This window comes from Anabas testudineus, chromosome 16 (assembly GCF_900324465.2).
Source record: "Anabas testudineus chromosome 16, fAnaTes1.2, whole genome shotgun sequence".
In the NCBI taxonomy this organism is placed as follows: Eukaryota; Metazoa; Chordata; class Actinopteri; order Anabantiformes; family Anabantidae; genus Anabas; species Anabas testudineus.
In genome coordinates this window covers 7,868,286-7,875,375 of record NC_046625.1, presented here as the reverse complement: position 1 = coordinate 7,875,375, position 7,090 = coordinate 7,868,286, and positions in this window count along the sequence as shown.

Below are 7,090 nucleotides of genomic sequence, written 5' to 3'. Positions count from 1 at the left end.
CAACATGTGCAGTGAAATGTTATTTTAGTCATAAATCAGCCATTTTTTTGTGCAAACATGCCAGTTGGAATTTATTTAGGAGTGTATTGCTGCAGTAACACTGCCATAATCCGAGATTAACAGCCACCCTTTGCTAATAACATACAGTACATCATACTTTGAGGGTTTTTTATGAATGTGTCTACAAAATGTCCATATAAATGAGGTATACGTCTTCAATAAAAAAAATAATAAAAGTGTCAGCATGCCGCTCAGCCTGTACCCTACAGACCACAGCTTTGGACAAAAGCGAACGTTGTCTGTTATACAACAGCTTCTTTTGGATAATAGAAAATTAAAGCTTTATTAGCTTTTTTTTTCAATAAGAGGAGTGCTGTCGATATTTTTAATAGTGTTCACTTGTACTTGTACAGTCCCACGCTGTTTTCTCCCCTGACTAAACACCACGCAGCAGGGTGGAGGTCAAGACAGAGGCAGAAGATAAGAGGGATAGTGGAGAGAAGTGAGAATGGAGGAGGGAGATGAGGGCGTACTCCCTGACCACAGAGCACAATGTCTTATCTTGTCCTCTGTCCTCCCTGCCACTATCTCCTGCACATGGAGACTGTGCACAGCTGTTTTGTGACAGCAGAAATATAAATAAAAATATATGCAAAGGAAAGTTTTGCAGTTGAAGTTATGTCCTTTGTTCTCAAGTGTGTAAGATAACATAAAGGTGAAGCGACACCCAGTAAATCTCTGATCTCACAGGGACGTTCAGTATGTTTTTAAATGTAATCAAATTGTATAAAGCATTCTTGTTTGGTCTAAAGGAATTTGTTTGCAGGCATCCTAGACATAAATAATGTATAAAACACTGCTGGAAGTTTGTTTTTGTGGTGAATAAATGTGCTTCCAGTCACTAAGTGGACAATAAGTTGAGGCAGTTAGACAAATTGAGTATTTGGTAGGTCCTATAGCTCATATAATAGTTGGCTAATGATGTGTCCATTGCCTCTTTGGAATGACATTATGGTACTACAATGTGCAGTAAGCACAGTACCTTAAGTTATGGGCGCATCATTACTTCACTAATGATGTGCCCACTGCTTCTGTGGATAGTAAGCTAATGAGCTGGGCATGATAATGTTTGCACCTTAAGTCAGAGCAAGTAAACACAGAGATTAATCCGTTCTTCATGCTTTCGTTTTTTTGTGTCTTTGTTTTTGCAAAGGTGATTAGAAAGATACAAACCTCCCAACAGTGTACACTGCAGGTTATTGATCTTATTAGAACCAAGTGTACATTGTTTGCACGTGGATTTAATCTAAAGCCCAATACATCTGCTGTTAAACGTTAAATAGATGTGTCACATCGGGGCTGCGAATTAGCAGTGTGAGGAAATGTATCTATCCACTTAAAACAGGCAGTTGACTGTTTCTGTAGTGAATTGCACTGTAGATAAACAGAGGGTTTTAAAATTGCATGTACAATAACTAACTAAGAGCTTTGTCCATTTTAGTCTCTGTTCTCTCAAAGGTCAGCACTGTTAACTCACCACATGCACCACACATGTGCCAGAACTGAACTCAACCATTTACAAATGCACTGATCACAGTAATTCCACTGAAATTTACCACCCATATTTTTGCTGTTAAGCTATTCTCTCCTTATGCTGGAGTCTGTAATATGTTTAATGGCTACTGTATGAGTGCACTACATATACTGATATTACAACAACAACATGCTCAAATGTGCAGTTTAGGTATTAAATAAGTATTTGAAAATGTTGTTTGACACTTTTCTGCAGTGGATATATATAAACTGTAGGTATGGATATATGACAGCAGTCCTCTAGTTTGATTCTGTGTCCTCTGTTCTTGATTCATGGTTTCAAACAGCAATATCCAGGGATGAGCCTAGAGTGAATCTTGGATAAGCCTCTAGCCCTTGGCTTAGGTCCCCACCCCCATCTCTGTAGTGCTCACTTTCCTTCTCTTTCTCCCTCTGTTGCTCTCTCTATCTCTCTTGTTCTCCTCCCTCTCTCTCAAACACACACACACACACACACACACACACACACACAGGGACTCCAAAAGCACTACATACACTCTTTGCCAATTTAATAAAGAGAGACTTTGTCATGCGTATCTCTCCCACAGTTTCCTGGCCAGAGTGACAACAGTGTGGGTGAGTGGAAAAACAGGAAGAGGACAGGCAGCTCTAGTGGGCAGTGGATTGGCCTGTGTGTGTGTGTGTTTATGCATGTGCCTGCGCTGAAGTCTTTGTTCATGTGTATATACAGCATATGTGTTAACCCACTAAGACATGTGCTCACCAGGACATTGCTCAACATTTAGACGTGATGGTGGTGTAACACAGATAGGCCTCTCAGTCAGGAAGACGAACTAGCTGTTTCCTGGTGGGGACATCTAGCTTGCAGCCCAAGTAGGATATGACTCTACTATTAGCAGACCTCATGATGGAAACACCAATGAGCAAAGAGTATCACCCAGTCACAGAGCTTTTGGGGCAACTCAATAATGCATGATTTGAGTTCTCTTGGCAGTATAGTATGATTGCTGCCTGGAATGTCTCTGAAAATGTACAGATTCCTCAACTGGTATCAAATACTCTCTAAAAGACACAAACGCTGAGCCTTTCACAACATGCTTGCACTTTTAACACCACTCCAGAGACCAAAGGTAGCCTACTGCACCATGCACAGACCACCATTCTGCAATATTTCCCTCATTCATCCACACTTTCTCTCATAATTATTTTGCTGCTGTCAAAGATGTTGTAACCAACTGCTTGAATGCTAACTGTGTGTCCAAACAGATTTCTGCTGTGAGTGAGTCATTTGGTAAATATAGGGAATGACAGCACTGACTTTCAATTTGGGCTCAGCTGTTTAGCAGTCTAGTTGAAACACACAAACACATGAACACGATGACAGAAGCACACACATACACAGCTGTCAGTGGTTTGGGTGTTTTGAGGCGACGTTTGAATTCTGCACTACATACATGTAGGAGATGGAATTGCACAATGCAAGTACAGTGTGACATGAAACCTTGCCTTGAAAATAGGTCATTTTGCAGGTGGTACAGCATTTGATCTGCCTTATTTGTTATTGCACCAATGTATCAGTACATGAGACCTGTTTTAGTTTGACAGCCAGTGAGGTTTCCCAGATGGTGAAGTGAAAAATGAAATTATGCCCAGAACAATCCAGTTTCTTGTCATCCACAAAAAAGGTTGTTAGTTCCTGGTGTTTTTTGTGAGACTGAGGCGCAGTCAGCGCTGCCTTGCTATTTAATTATCATATTTATGCCTCAAGATTTATTTTGGAGAAGTGAACAAAGCCCACCCCCACCGCCACAGACATATCTGTTTACTGAAGAGGCGTGTGAGAGACAAGTAGACAGTGAGGCCACAGGTACATGTGCATGGTTGTGTGCGGGTGTTTGCACAACCCCTTGCTAGTGTGCACGTGCATAGGTGTTATGTTTGTTTGTGAAGAGTGTCACAGGGTGCTTTAGCCCTGGCACAAACCCCAGCTCCTCCTGACATCTGTGAGTCAATTAGCTGACTGAAGGGAAAACATCCCTGCCCCCCTCTCTCTCTCTCTCTCTCTCTCTCCCCCACACCCTCTCTTCTCTCCATGCATCCCTTCCTCCACCAAACAACTCCAACCAGCCAGCCAGCCAGCGAGCCAGTTAGGTATTGTAGCATAGCAGCTCCTGTCTGCCATGGCTGGTTTCAGGCACTGGGGGAGGGGCATTAGTGAGGGCCGGGGGTGATGAGGTTGGATGTCAAGAATGTGGCTCATGCTCTGCTCTTTTGTGTGTTTTGTACAAGATGAATAGGCCCATGGTAGGCTGGGGTGCAAGCCGTTGACTTAGAAAAGCCTGAAGGCCCTGGGCTGCCCCTCTTGAAATAAGAGAGATGGATAATGAAGGCTTCTGGGTGAACAACTTAAACGGCCACTACATATAGACATAACTGTTTCAATGTGTTATTTCCTCCTTGGCTCTTTCTTGTCTCAATATTGTGTATAGCTTCATTATGTTTATCTCTATCTTTCTGCCCAGACCCTATCAGGGTAGTTATTGTTTGCTAAGCTTGTGTGCGGGCTGTTCCTTTTTGTGCCTGATGCATCCCATATTCCCTTCCCTTCTTGTCCCCAGTGCCCTCCACATCCTCAGGCTACTGGTATGGAAATATGCTTCAGTCACATTGCTAATTATTTAAGAGTCGTCACCTCATTAACAGTGCTGGGAGATAATGAATGATTAATAGGTCATTCTTCACATCGTCACTATGTTCTTTCACTCGTTTCCACTCCCTTCTTCTATGAAAGCTACTTGTTTGACAGGTTGTTCTAGGTCTCTTTGTCCATTTAGTCTCTGCATCCCCCACACTGCCGTTCTGCATGTGCACGTTCCTGGAGGTAACTGGGAGCATCATGAGTGGTTGTGTGGCAGGAAATGCAGAGAAAGGGACATGATTAGTGTTTGTGTGTAAGAAACACTGAAGAATGCTGTTGCCTGGAAGTGCAGGCAGTGGGATTGTGGTGCTGACTGTAGATGACTGACATTGCTTGGTAATGAGCCAACATTCAAGCCCAAGCTCAAAAGCCAAGATACATGAAACCAAGGACATGAAATCACCTCCAGTCACGTTTGTATAGTTTACATTAAGTCATCACTGGCAAGAGAAGACACCTGCTGACACTGATACTACTTATTGTGTCTTTGCTATCATGATACATATCTTGGGAATTCTCAGCTGTAGTGGTGAAGTTCTTTCAGTGGCTGTTTGGTGCCTCAGACCTCCCACAGTCTTTCTCAGCCAACAGGAATTTTGCATTGTTTGAGACATTATGGTATTGAGTGAAGTCATAACCTGTTGTGGAGTTAGCATTGAAAATTCTGTCACCACAGAGAGGGCAGCAGTTGGAAAATGAAGGATAAATCTGGCAAATGGGGATAAAGACACAATTTGGGAGAGTCTCTACTCAACCACGGTGTTACAATCAATTGTAGTAGGTATGAAAGGAATCATAAAGGAGAGCATGAAAAAGAAGTTTAATCCATGTCTTAAGGGCTCGTGCAGAGTCATCTGAGAAAAAAGTTCAACTTGTTGCTGAAAGGCAAAATCAAAATGTCTTGTTAATCAATCAAACATATGAAGTGCTCATACCCGGTGGATAAGTCATTGTGCAGTGTTTTGGTCATTAGCTTACAGTTGCATTACCTGGACTATTTTTGTTCTGGACTTCTGCATACCTGGACAGTTGCGGAATATTGGTATGCATGTGGCATGCCGTCCTGCCCTCATTGGTTACAAGGCATGCCAGGTAATTGCAAGGCTTACAGTTCAGTTGTGGCTAAGGACCTTTGTTGCATGTCATACCCCCTTTCTCTTTTCCTCTCAGCATCTTTGCCATCTACTGTCAAATAAAAGAAAAATGACAGAAGATTTCAGCTTACAGCTTGTAACTTAGTTTGTAATTAAACAGATATTGCAGGGCACCTTTTTGTAATGATGCTGTCTGTATAGTACATACAAATACACACTTATAGGTACATGTTATAAAGATACAAATAAAGTCGTGCCAGGAATTTCTGCTTTGTTCTCGGAATTACTACAGTATATAGGTCACTGGATGAAAGTGTATTGCGTGTAGTCGTTCCCAGGACAGTCTCGGCTGCAAGTCACTTCACCAGCAAACTTGGATGCTGTCGAAGTGACTGTGTGGAGCTCCTAATATTGAGATATTCATATAACAAATGTATGTGCTGTTAACCCATTCTACAATAAATCAAACAATCTTGTTCAACTCTCTCTACAGTTTTCTGCACAAATTGGTTATGAAATGTGTGAAATGATCTTCACCAAAGTCACATATATAAAGAAACACAATATTTCTAAACACAGGACCTGTGCAATTTAGATATTTTTTGTCTTTATTGAACGCACCCATTGAACATACAAAGTGGAGGTGGAAAAAGCAATAGCAACAGTGTTTTAATAACTGGTTGAGCAACCTTTGGTAGCAATAACCCCAAGCAAGCACCTCCTGTATTGGATTAAACCTGCATCACTTTCAGAAAGCATTTTGGATTCATCAGGTTTCTTGAGGTCATCCCACAGCATTGCTATTGGGTCCTGCCTGGGTCACTACATGAGGTGGATTTTGTTTCTCTGAAGCCATTCTGTAGTAGATTTATATTTAGGGTAAGTGTTTTGGGTTGCTGTTCTCCTGCTGAGCATCAGCTTGTGGACAGCTACCCTGACATTATCCTGGAGGACACCTTAATAAACTTGGGAATTCATTTTCCGCTCCATGATTGAAAGCAGTCCAGGTCCAGAGGCAGCAAAGAAGCCCTAAATCATGATGCTCTCTAGCCTGTACTGTACTGCTGGGACGATGTTTTCATGTTGGTACCCACTTCTCTACAGTAGCTACAGTAACAAATCGTCTCTATAGACAGTCAAACTGTGGACTGATGAATATACAAACTTTATAAGATTACTCTGTAACCCTTTCTAGCTTCATGCAAATCAACAACTCTTAATCAGAGGGCTCTTTTTTGGAGGCGTGGCTCACATCAGCTGATGCTGTTTGTGAATAGCAAGCTAACACTGTTTGGGTGGCAGCTCTACACCACACTTCCATTCTAGTTTCATGGATTGGACTTCGGTTGGCATATAGTGCCATCAAAAGCCTGACGTTTCACTTAGTTTTTCCACCCTCACACCACATGTATAATGGTTGTGTTCAATAAAAACAAGAAATATCATGACAGTTTGTGTTTGTTTATATTTGTGACCTTTGTGAAGGTTCGACCACATTTCATGACCATTTTACGCAGAAAACCAAGAAATTGCAGACTGCAACTTTTTCCTACCACTTCCAACTATAAACACTTGACCTTCCAAGATGTTGTCCGACTATGTGCACGTACGAGTTCATTTACAATACCCTCCATCCCCAAAGGGATTCAGTTTCATTATTTTATAGTTTTGCAAACATCGTCCATTGTCAATCCACGACCACACCCCGTTTCCTCCACACAGACAAACTATGAATTCATTTTCA